This window comes from Lithobates pipiens, unplaced genomic scaffold, assembly GCF_037356315.1.
Source record: "Lithobates pipiens isolate NorthernLeopardFrog02 unplaced genomic scaffold, aLitPip1_a1.2 Scaffold_25, whole genome shotgun sequence".
Lineage (NCBI taxonomy): Eukaryota > Metazoa > Chordata > Amphibia > Anura > Ranidae > Lithobates > Lithobates pipiens.
Genome location: NW_027507787.1, coordinates 59,232,779 through 59,246,495, shown reverse-complemented (window position 1 = coordinate 59,246,495; position 13,717 = coordinate 59,232,779).

Below are 13,717 nucleotides of genomic sequence, written 5' to 3'. Positions count from 1 at the left end.
ATTGCGGGTATGCCCGCGGCGATCGAGTCCACGGGTCCCGCGACCGGACTCACGGGGGTCCCAACCAGCGCGGGAGAGCGGCGGCGCGCCCCTGATGGCAGGGCGGCATTGAAGATTGGACGTACCTGTACGCCAATATGCCTGCCCGTGCCATTCTGTCGACGTACATCGGCGTGCGCTGGTCGGGAACAGGTTAAATATTGGTGCTACATTGGCTTTTCTCCAATCAGCTGGTACCATTCCAGTCAGTAGACTGGAATTAGGAACAATGGTCTGGCAATTGTGGTCTGGCGTTGTTTATAGGCCTATATGTCCACAAAGACCAGGCCGGATTTATCCCTGGCAGACAAGGTCCCGACCAAGTTAGAAGGGCGGTAGATCTTATTTTGTTTCTACAATCAAATTGGGAGGCTGGACACAAACAAGAGGGCATGCTCCTATCGTTGGACCTTCAGAAGGCCTTTGATTCTGGTTCTTGGCCATATCTCTTCATGGTACTAAGACAATGGGGCTTTGGCCCAAACTTTATAGGAGCTCTGGAGGCTCTTTACTCAAAGCCTGAGGCCAAATTTACGAGACCAAAGCTATTGGCTACTCGACTCTACGTAGTCCCGTCATACGCAACGAACGTCACCACATTCCGAACAATAGGATTTTACGACAACTTTGTCCGACCATGTGTATGCAACACCAGTTTCGGACAAAATCCATCTGAAAAAATCTGTCCGACCGTGTGTACAGGGCATAAGTCTCAAGCTCTTAATGTGTCCCTTCCTAGCTCGCTGGTTTCCCTCCTTAAGAATACATACCAATTTGAATTGAGTGACTCCTCCATTAAACACTTGGAGATTAATATCACATCGAAAATAGAAAGTCTTTATCAAGAAAATGACCCCCCAATGTATCAGGAACTGGAAGCGGATCTCAGGAGCTGGGAATATCATGACACATCTTGGACAGGTAGAATTAATTCAGACAAGATGACTCTTTTACCCAGGTTGTTATATCTTTTTCACTCCCTCCCTATCCAAATTAGGAGGGACCATCTGAAGGTGTTTCAGGGCAAAGTCACTAAATTTATCTGGAACAAGAAGGGACCTTGTCTTTCCCACCACACTCTCTTTAATCTTTCCTCTCAAGGAGGGTTGAGGCTCCCAAATTGTCTATGGTACTACCAAGCTGCACGATTAGCGCAATTGTCTACCATTTACCTTAAGGTTGAAAAAGCTGACTGGATAGCCATTGGACGACAGACTGTGCCCAAGTTCACCCTAGATTTTCTACTATGGTGGCCCCCCAAAAGCAGACCTCCCATTCTAGCACCAACCTTATCGCATTCACTTTCTCTGTGGGAAATGCTGAGGAAGCTTCCCTCCCTGGTCTCTGGGTATCAACCTCTAGCTCACTTATTTCATAATGCTTTATTCCAACCTGGTATGGACATCGGAGCATTCAAATGGTGGCTGGATAAGGGGGTCTACCGCATCGGACATTTCTTCTCTAGTACAGGCCCCCTACCTCTTAAACATTTTGTGAAGGAGCTTGAACTCCCCAATACTGAGAAGTTTAGGTTCCACCAAATCTCTCATATTAATTCACTCCCTATGGTCAAACAAACCTAATCCCCTAGGGTTCACAAAATATGAATGCTGGTGCGGTCAAGCCATGGAGCAGAGGGGAGGGATCGCTGTGAACAATGAGTCACTTGCTACTAATCCAAACAAATGACCATATATGATTTACTGGAAAAAGGATTTCCGGACCACCTGGGAAGTGGAGGACTGACATGATTCCTACTCTAGATCTCTCAAAGGTATTTACAATGCCTCTCTCATAGAGGCCAACATCAAACTTTTGACGAGATGGTACCTAGTCCAGACCAGATCGGCCCATATGTACCCTTCCTCATCTCCTCTATGTTTCAGAGGATGCATATATAAGTGGTGAAAAATATACTAAGAATTATGTATACAACCTTCCCATCTGCATGAAAAAAAAGGAAAAAAAAGAAGAAAAATGAAAAAAATTTAAAAATATTAAGATAGAGCTAAATGAAATATCAAGGTAGTCCACAATTATTCTTCTGATAAATGTCCAACAGTGTGCAAAATTCCAGCTCAGGAGAAACAAAGAAGGTGACTTTCATGATCATATATATTTTTGGTGACTTCCGTGCTCGTTCCCCCTTTTGGGTCCCCACTCACCAGATCCACGTACCCCCTAGGGGGTTGCAAGCATGTAGGTTCTGCTCCGCTGTGCACTGTTGAGGGTTCCACCAGCCAGCTATATCCTCCACACTCTGCCACAGGGTTTGGTTCGTCGTGCAGGAAAACTATCTATGCCAGGTGCGATAGTTCCTCAAAAGGGAGAAAAACCAGCTCTCATGGTATAGTATGTCAGATTTTATTTATTTATTTATTTTTTTCATGCAGGTGGGAAGGTTGTATACATAATTCTTAGTATATTTTTCACCACTTATATATGGTTCACATATAAATGGCATACATACACATTTTTTCACGGTTAAAAATCCCCTTTTTGTCATTTATATCTCTTTGCTAATGTCTGTATAAGAATCACTTATCTGTGGGTTGATGATTTATGCACTTATTGGTTTAGTTTACACTAATTGGCATTTGCAGTTATATGTTCACATAGGTTTTGCACTGCACTACTACTTATTGAGAGCCAATAGTATGTCAGATTTTTTTTTTGGATTTTTTTTTTCATGCAGATGGGAAGGTTGTATACATAATTCTTAGTATATTTTTCACCACTTATATATGGTTCACATATAAATGGCATACATACACATTTTTTCACGTTTCTAAAAAAAGGGGGTTAAAAAATCCCCTTTTTGTCATATATATATCATATATCTCTTTGCTAACGTCTGTATAAGAATCACTTATCTGTGGGTTGATGATTTATGCACTTATTGGTTTAGTTTACACTAGTTGGCATTTGCAGTGATATGTTCACATAGGTTTTGCACTGCACTACTACTTATTGAGAGCCATAAGGGGAATAAGTATAGGTACTATTAACATGGATAATTTATGCTGCCTTTTGGAATCTTATAATATGTAGCATTTTTGAGGGGTATAGCTTTATATTGTAGCGGAACTAATCACAATTATTCACAAAGCACCCTACACTGGGTTCTATTTTTCAAATTTTTATTTTTTATTTTTTGTATAACCCTTGACCTAAGGCTCCTTTTTTATATATATTTTTATATCTATCTGTAGAGGCTATTGCATATATGGGCAGGTGTACACTATTGGTGTCACCAGCACATATATATAGACAATAGGGAAAGTGTTGCACTAATATTATAGATTTAGTTTTGTGAATTAGTAAGGGTCACTTACATTAGCATCTCCCCGTTCTGCCTCACCGTGAGATGATCGCGGGTATCCCCGCAGACATCGGGTCTGCGGGACCTGAGATCAAGGTCAAGGAGCCCCTGGCAGCTAGCGCGCGCTCGCAAGCCGCCTCTTAAAGAGCAACGTACAGGTATGTTAATCTGCCTGTATGTGCCCTTCTGTTGGCGTGTATCGGCTTGAGGAGGTCTGGAAGCGGTTAAACGTGCCTCTCTATGTTATTCTATGGCTTCATGCACAAACAGGCTTTGATGAGCTGTGAGTGGCATAGTCGTTTTTAAGCTCCAAAAAAACAACAATGACCAGTTTGTTCTGATACAGCCACGTTAAGCCTCGTCAAGCGTTTCTCATGCCTCTATTCAAAATAAGTGGTTCCCTATGGGAGCCCATTCATTTGAGTAGAAGTCACACCAGAAGTCAGCTCATGATGCTACGACTTGCGGTATGGCTTGTGTGCTGATGAATTTGAAGGGGAGCCCCTCCCCCCAAAATGAAAAAAAAATCTGAAAGGATGAAAAAAGATTTAACCTACAAGCAAATCGATTACAATCGATAATTTCGTTTTCAGTATTTTTTTTCTTTCCGACTATTCTTTATCGCTTGCCGTTTCCTTCTCCACCTTGTGTGTGTCTAGGGGTTTCCAGAGGTTGCTGACCCAATAAACTTTAGAGACCGACACTTGAATCCACTTTAGGGATTTTTATTTGCAAATCGTTGAACAGAACACAGTCTCTCAGTAAGGAATAGAGGGTATAGGTAGGAAAGCTCAGGTACTCTTGAAACTGCTTGAAATTTGAAACTGCTGAGTGCTGACACTTGAATGTCTCTCTCTATGCAATCCACGGAATAGCCATTCGCAACTGGATGTTACAGCTATCGGATAAATCCCCTTTTTGTGGCTTTAGCAACCGACAGGTGATTCAAGAATAAGAAAAGTCTCTGCCACAGACTTGGTTGTAACTGAAGGGTGAAATTAGGAACTCTCATATGCACCAGTATCTTGCAGCCTGTCCGGCTATACCGTAAGAGTGCCGATTCACCTGGTGTCCTTTTCAGCTTAGCTTCCATGCTCTTACCGAGCAGCCATCCCTGTGCGTGGCCCTCTTCTGAAGAGTCCTCCCCTGGTTGCGTTTTCAGTTGCTGGGCCTCTCCAAAATCGAGATGACACCGTACCACTTTGGAACCCTCCTTCCAGTTACTGTGCCTCGGGCTAGCCAGCCCCGATACTCGGAAATGGATGGATCCACACCCCAGGCCACGAGGGCCTCTGGGGGCTGGTCAGGAGGACCAAGACCTTGGAGTCAGAACATACTTCTGGACCGGAACCACGAACCACATAACGTCAGCACCTTACGTACCCTCTCCCGGAATACACAGCGAGACAACGCACTCACTGATTGGCTCCGAGAGAGATGCGTCCAACCAGACTGCGTTCCAATGCCTGCCAAAGGTGACACCCACATCCATGTCCAGGCAGAACATAATACAGTCCAGCCAAACTGATACTGAGACCATAATTTACCACAATTAACTCTGAAACCCAACTATGGTCTTAGGAACTTTTTAAATTGACAAAACATAGCGCGTGCTCTTCAGGAGCCCGGCGCTACACTGAATATAAAGAAATAATTGATGAATGCATTTGTATTCGTATTTCTTTTGGATATAAATATTATATATTATAATAAATGTTTTCTATGACCAGTAATAAATAGTGTGCTAATATAGAAATTAGTGGCTGCACACTGACATGCCAAAAGTCCTTTTTTTTGCACAATCCAAATAGACTGCATGACACACATCACAGGAGCAATAGCCTGTACAGACGTCGACGTGCTTTACACCATTACATTATGCTTACTCATAATAAATAGTATGCTACATTATATGTTAAAAATTATAGGTAAAGGAGTGCGCATGCGCGGGCGCTCCGTAATGGCTGCCTGAGCCGGGAGCTCCGCATCACCTCTACCCCGCGATAGCCCACAGCACTGCAGCACCGACCGAAACGCACAATTAACACCCGCTCCGCACAGGGGATCTCAGCGAGACAGTTTCTAGATGCCTGGCCTGGCGGCCAGACGCGATCTGGGACCGGACTTTCACAGGGCCGGATCGAACGGGTGTACCAAGATGGCCGCCGTGCAGAATGCCTCACAGCCTCACGCAGCCACAGGTGACAAGAAGCCGCATCAAAGGCAAGTGATCGCCCCAGCTACCCTCTCGTACTCACAAGTCACTCAGGGAGGACATCACTACCCCCAAACGCCATCCCCAGCCTCCACAGAATCACTCCTGGGCCGCCACGTGGAAGACAATGCCCTGACTCCGTCAGTGCCTACTTCCCCTAACCTCCTAGCTGTTCACTCTCCATGCCTGCCTGAACAGGATTCCTTCTCCCAGCAGGGAGATTTGTTTCACAAACTTTCAACACTCCTGGAGAGAGGCCTAGCTAACACTGCAGCCCAGATCACCGGAGACATGAAATCAGATTTTGCTAACCTAGGCTCCAGAATGGAAGCCATTGAGAACAAACTGGACATTACTGTGTCACGCACTAACCAAAATGCCGCTCACATTCAGACCCTTCAGGAGCAACTGGATGTGGCTCTATCCAGGATCGACGATCTTGAAAATAGATCCAGAAGGTATAACCTTAGGATACGTGGACTACCTGAGTCCTATACGGATGTGTCCGCAGCAGTCCAAGATTTCTTTAAGGACTTAATTCCGAATATACCGTCACACCGCTTGGAATTAGACAGGGCCCACAGAACCCTCGGTCCCCCGAGGAAGGATGGTTCCCCGAGAGACGTCCTCGTTAAACCACACTTCTATGCTGTGAAGGAGGAGGTTCTGAAGCAGTCCAGACTCCAGCCACAGATAGCCTTCCATGGCCACCAGCTTCAGATCTTCGCGGATCTGTCCCCAGTCACTATCCACAAGAGGAGAGCTCTGAAGCCGCTCCTTACGGTCCTCTCCAACCAGGAGATCAAATACCGCTGGGCCTTCCCTTTTGCAGTCAGATTCAACTACAAAGGGCATTCCTACGCCTTCTCCAGCCTCCCAGAAGGTGAAAAGTTACTTCTCCATCTAAAACTCATTTCCCACGAAGCACCCATGGAAGTAACGGGCAATGCTGCTGCGTCTACCAAGCGTCCGCAACCATCGAGCCCGGTCTCTCCCGTCTGGATCTCGGGGAAGAACAAGAAATCAAGAGAGGGAAGGCCACCATAACGTGACTATCTTTATTTTTTTCACTTGTTTTTTCTTACAATTTTTTGGGTCGATTACCTAGGTCAGGTTACTCTGTTCAGGACGGGGCCCGGAGCCCCCCCTATTTAACCTGTCCCCGTGAGATCCTCTTTTTATTTTTATTTTTCTTCTTCAGTGACTTTTTTCAGTAGTTTTTTTTTTTCACTTGCAAACTTATTCATGTTTTTTTTCCTTTGATGATGCAATCCCTTTCACCCCCCCCAGGGAATTTTGCTGCTTGACTTAATGTAATTGTTAGGGGTGATACATTTACCCTGCATAACCAGGGGCAAAATTATGCTGCAGGGTTTTTGGGGAGAGGGGATGGGGTTCCTATTAACTTGGGGACCCCCCCTCTCCTCTGGCATCCGAATGGTTAGAGTCCTTATTCTTAACCCTGTTAGCTTGTGGAAGTTTTTAGATGGGATTGTAGTGTGTTCTCACTAAGGGTAGTTTCCAGGACTTCCAGTTTAGTTTAATTTTTCTAGGTCCACAACCACCCCTACCCTGGGTTGGGGGGGGGGGGGGGGGTTAGGTTCGGTTTACTCTTATTTACATGTCATAGATTAGTGTATACCTGCCTTGTTTTATTGTTATATATGGTCAGTCCTAATCTATCTCATTTTCATTTCAGTGCTGTTCCGGGTTTATCCCGGGGGTTTTTTCTTCTTTTTTTACACAACGTTTTTTTTTTCAGCTTGGGGTAGAGGTGATCCCCTTGCGCCTCCACCCTTCGCGCAGAGACAGACTTTTGTTTCTGTGAGTCGGGGAGTCGGCTCTTGGTTAGAGAACGCCGACGTCTATTGCTCTGCGGTCCCTTGGGGTAACCCCCCCTAGGCACCGTAGATCTTCTTTGAAGATGTCTGTTTTGATTGTTTTTGTCCCTTTCTTCTTCCCTTCCTCCCTCTTCTTTCCCCTTCGGAGCCAGTCGACAGGATGTTCGCGAGCCACAGATCTGATCTCAATCCGGATCATCCCCCCTTCATATGCCAGACCTGATTGGGAGTTGACCTTCACGGGTAAGATATGTCTATTCCCACAGCCTACCTCAACCGAGGTTCTATGACCCACTCAGACAGCTCTAAGGGGCCTCTCAGAATTGCCTCTTACAATGTTCAGGGACTTAACTCCCCCAGAAAAAGGAAATTAGCCTTTGAAAATTACCGCTCCCTTAACCTAGATATAATCCTTCTGCAGGAAACACATTTCCCAATTCGGTACAGCCCCAAATTCCTCCACCCACGGTACCCAAATTTTTATTTAGCGAACGCTGAGAACAAGACCAGAGGTGTGGGCGTCCTATTTGCTAAGTCATGTAGGTTTGAACACTCTTCTACCATTAGAGACCCCAAGGGCAGGTACATATTGGTCAAGGGCCTGATTGAGGGCGTCCTCTATACCATAATCTCCTATTACGCTCCGAACAAGGGTCAACCAACATTTTTTCAAGACCTTCTCAGGGTCCTCCTGCCCCTTACTGAGGGTAGGGTGATCTTTGGGGGAGACTCAAATGTCGCCTTCGATCAGGGGCTTGATAGATCCAGGCCTCTGGGGTCTCAGCTTACACGCCCCACCAAGGCCAGCCTGTCCATAGCTAGGACCCTACATGCCCACGGCCTGATAGACGTCTGGAGGGAGTTAAACCCAACCAAGAGAGATTTCACACACTACTCTTCCCCTCACCAATCTTACGCTAGAATTGACCACATCTTGGTCCCCCCGGGGATGATCCCATCTACCCACAAAGCAACAATTCTCAATGTCTCCTGGTCAGACCACTCAATAGTATGCGTCTCAGTACACAATGTAGTGACAAGGGTGGCAGGGTTCCACTTGGGGCTTAATGAATCTCTTTTGAATGATCCCAGCTCATCAAAAGACATTGAGAGCGCCTTGAACGAATATTTCCTTCTGAACGCAGTGGGAGGGATCTCCCCGGAGACCCTTTGGGCTGCCCACAAAACAGTGATCAGGGGTAAAATAATAAACATAGCCTCGCGCATTAAAAGGGAACGAATGTCCACCATCAAAAACCTTGAAACCAAATTCAAAACCCTACAGTCCCAACACAAACAACACCCTTCTAGGACTTTAGCGGACTTAGTTGATGCCTCTAGACTTGAACTAAACCTAGCTTTAACCGCCAGAGCCGAAAAGGAAATCCGTTGGGGTAGTGCTAAATTTCATAACCAGAAGGATAAGATTGGCTCCATGTTGGCAGCCAAACTAACACCTAAGCCTCGTACTCACTCTTTTCCCAAAATTAGAACCTCGGGACAAGTCCTCTCTGCCAACCCCACCAAAATACTTAAGTCGTTTCAAGACTTTTATGCCAAGCTCTACAGTTCGACTTCAGGGGATGACCGCGATGCATGTGAGACCCTATTTAAGGATTTGCCCATACCAACACTCTCAAAAGACCACAGAGATATAATGGAAGCCGAAATCTCTGCTGAGGAGATTAAGGAAGTCATAAAGTCTCTTAAAACGGGATCAGCCCCAGGACCTGACGGCCTCTCTGTGCCATACTACAAGACCTTTGTAGACTCTCTCGTGCCGCATATGGCTAAATTTTTTAATTCATTAACTAAGGGCTCCCCCTTAGACCCTCAATTGAACTCCGCTTACATTTCGGTCATCCCTAAGCCGAATAAGAATTTGGAAGAAGTAGAGAATTACAGACCCATATCCCTAATCAATAATGATCTCAAGATACTCACTAAAATCCTGTCCGACCGGTTAGCCTCCTTTATTAGCAGATATGTCCATAAAGACCAAGTTGGATTTATCCCTGGCCGTCAGGGGCCGGACCTGACTCGAAGGGCTATAGATATAGTTTCCATCCTGCAATCCAACTGGGAGGGGGGACCCAGACAAGAGGGTATGCTTTTATCCATGGACTTACATAAGGCCTTCGATTCTATAGAGTGGTCTTATATTTTTTCGCTCATGAGACGTTGGGGGTTTGGAGACAGGTTTTTGGGCATTCTGCACTCTTTAGATTCCACCCCGACGGCGTCGATTCGCCTTTTAGGTCACTATTCCCAACCACTCAGCATAGCTAGGGGCACCAGACAGGGATGCCCATTGTCCCCGTTGATCTTCGCAATAGCTATTGAGACACTAGCCATAGCCATCCGCTCCAACCCCGATATACAGGGGGTTTCCTGTGGGTCTCAGACGCACAAATGCGGCCTCTTTGCAGATGATGTTCTCCTCTTCATAACATCCCCCATCACGTCCTTACCAAATCTATGCAGACTCCTAGACACCTTCTCCAGGGCCTCGGGTCTCCGGGTCAATTACTCAAAATCACACGCCCTCAATGTTTCGCTTCCCCTAACCATGGTATCCACCCTTCGGAGCAGTTTCGACTTTGAGTGGAGAGACACCTGCTTGGATTACCTTGGGATCAAACTGACCCCCAAAGTTGAACAACTATACTCGGCCAACTTCCCTCCTACTTTCAAGAAGTTAGAAGCAGACTTGCAATCTTGGGCTAGGGGGAATCTCTCTTGGTTGGGCAAAATTCACTCTCTCAAAATGACGTTCCTTCCCAGGTTGCTGTATTTATTCAGAGCGATCCCGATTAACGTAAGGTCCGACCACCTGCATTCCCTTCAGAAGAAGGTGATTCAGTTCATATGGGGGAAAGCGGGTCACAGACTACCCTGTAACTCACTCTTTAGACTTCGGAGGAGAGGGGGTTTGGGCGTTCCAAGACTGTCTTGGTACTTCCAAGCTGCCAGACTTGCCCAATTGTCCACTTTATATTCCAGACTTGAAAAACCTGACTGGCTGAATATAGAGAGACAGGCTGCCCCTACATACACTTTAGATTTCTTGCTCTGGATCCCTCACAAGGAGCGCCCCCCCATCCTCTCGCCCATACTGTCTCAATCTCTCGCACTCTGGGATCGATTGAAATCCAACTCTTCCTTAGTATCAGGCTCCCACCCCCTGGCTCACATATTTAATAACTGTGATTTCCCACCAGGATTGGATATTAAAGCATTCAAATGGTGGCTGGATAAGGGGCTGTACAGAATTGGCCACTTTTTCACGTCCTCGGGCCCCATCACTCTGTCATATTGCAAAAAGAAATTGGAGATTCCGAATACGGAACTCTTCTGGTTCTCTCAAATTCAACACTTCCTTCATGGGCTTTGGAAGGAGAAACCGGCCCCCCCGCGCTTCACTGACTATGAGGCGTGGTGCGGACAAGCCACAATCCAAAGAGGTGGAATTTCGGTTATATACCAGGCTCTAGCTCAGAACGACAACAAGACTTCTTTCATGGTAGCCTGGGAAAGGGACCTCCTATTTCAATGGGACCTGGAGTCCTGGTATTCCTCTTTCTTCAAAGCCTATAAAGGGGTTAGGTTAATTTCTCTAATAGAAGCCAATCTCAAAGTGCTGACTAGATGGTATCTGACCCCGTCCAAATTAGCCCACATGTTCCCCTCAGCCAGTCCCCTTTGCTTCAGGGGCTGCGAGATGACAGGTGATATGGCCCACATCTGGTGGGAGTGTGTAAAGCTTCGACCCTTCTGGCGGAAGATCTTCAACTTAATTTTTAAGGTGACGGGTATTCAGGTTCCTAGAACCCCGGTTGTAGCTCTCCTAAATAGCCCCATCCCCCGGATTGGCAAATCTACTAGCTTGTTGATACACTACATGTTACTAGGGGCCAAGGTCACCATAGCGAAAGCTTGGAAACAGCCCAAAGTTTCGATTCGTGCCGCCAAACGTAACATCTCCTGGATCATGACACAAGAAAAAGTCACGAGCGTATTATTGAATTACAGAGAGAAGTTTGAGGCTATCTGGGAACCTTGGGCCCAACACGTGGTTGGCCCCTTATAGTGGGCATTCCTCCAACTCGAACTAGCTCGGCGGTCGTTGCCCGGATTTAATCCTGTCACCTGGCTCTCTTCTCCCCCGTCCCTTACCTAGCCCCCCGCAGGTACATAATTTTTGCATCCCTTTGGGTGGTCCTTCACCGCTGGCGCTATTACCTAGGTACTGGTCGGGTTCCTCCTGTCCCCCCTGGTTCCCCCTGTCAACCCTTTTCCCCTCTTCTGTGTCTCTTCCCATCTAGAATTCCCTAACCCCTTCCTTTCTTCTTTCTCTCCTTTTCTACTCGTATCTACAAGCGTAACTGCTGGTGTTGTCATATTCGCGACTCGTTCTTATAGTCTTCCCAGAAGTGGACCGATTGAGTCTAAGCTTTTCTGCACAATTGATTTGGGGGTCCTCCCCATGAAGCTCTAGCCATTTCCACATAAATCTTCACCGCTCTGTGCCTTTCCCAGACTTGCATCGGGAGCAGTGGGTGTCTGGGGGTTTGGGGGGAGAAAGCCCGGCACAGCGAGCTCCCATTAGGGGTGCTGGGCTGATCCCTCTGGCTCCCTGACACCTTACCCTTTTCTCCTTTTTTTTCTGTTTGTTTTAAGGTTGCTTGAATACATGTAGCTCCCCAAGATTACAGTTTGTGGGAACAAAGTGTTGACCTCTAGTGGTTTCAGGGGTTTGTAATGTTTCGCCTGTACTTGAAATTCTCAGACGGATGACTATTCTAGAATGCATTTATGTTCTGATGTCTGCACCTGATATGTTTTTGTACTTTGTCTTTTGAAAATAAAAACCTTTGAAATTAAAAAATTATAGGTAAAATAGCTGTCAATAATTCTTCCATTCAGGTCTGTGTCCTAGCACCTAAATTGGCATAGATTAGATTTACATTTTTATTGAAATTTCCCTTCGCCCTATTGAAGTCACGTGATGTGGCGATACGCATTGGGATAGGAGCAATAGGTGGAAACCGAAAGTGGCGAAAGTATACAAGCTCGCTGCTTGTGGAATGTTATCTTGGCATTTTTTACACAAAGTGATTGTGTCTACTCTAATAAGTTAGATTTTTCAAGCGGTATTATGCTATTGGGATCTTTCTTTCATTTTTCATTATTTTAACTGAGCAAACTGGAGGCAAAGGCTGTGCTCATACCCATGATCCATTGCTAAATCCATCAAAGAGGGACCTTCTGAAGACCCCTGTTCAAAGCATCTGAAACATTAATGCTGTAACCTTACAGCAGTAAGGTGAGGGGCTTGTGCACATTAAGGTGTCACTGCAGTGGATTGGCCTGGCATTGACTGTTATTTTCAAGTTTCACGCTGAAGGGAACATCACCTATCTAACGGTCTTTGATGGTCACAATTTTATTGGAACTATTATATATTTGTATCAGAGCCTAGGGTGGCCTACCTGACATTTTATTTTCATCACAATGTGTTATATCAATTTTTTGTTTCAAGATTGCATTTAGCAATACTTGCACCTACCATTTATGTGTTTAAGTATTATTTTTTAGTGTTTACCAATATCACTATGTGCATCCGAAGTTATGAATTATCCGAAGTAATGAATGCTGCATCCAAACAAATTGAACGGAACAAATATGAATGCATCCAAAGTTATGAATTAGCCAAAGCAACCAAGGCCACATCTAAACAAATGGAATGTAAAGAATATGAATGCAACCGAAGTTATGAATTATGCGAAGTAAAGAATGCTGCATACAAATGCATGGAACAGAACAAATACATATACATCCGAAGTTAGAATGAGCCAAAGTAACGAATGCCATTCATAACAAATGAACCGATAAACAAAAGAAATAAAAAACGAATGCAATGAAAACGAAAATTAAACTAAGCAAATTTTTTGGTAAAGCACGTCTATTGGCCAGGCTGTGAAAAAGTCTCACACATGGGGTATCGCCATACTCAGGATGAGTAGCAAAATTTGTTATTCATTTTCCTAAGAATTGTGGGAAAAATGACTGTCTACTTTCCAAAAGGGGTCATTGTCCTGACATTTCAGGGCCTGAAGAAATTAGATAAACCATCAGTACATAAGGATTGATCAATTTTCAGTGATATGTAGAAAAGCTTGTAGACTCATTAACTTTCACACAGACTAAATAGTATACACTCATTTTTTTTTTTTTTTTTTTTACCAAAGATATGTAGCAGTATAAATGTTGACTTAAATTTATGAAGAAAAATTACTT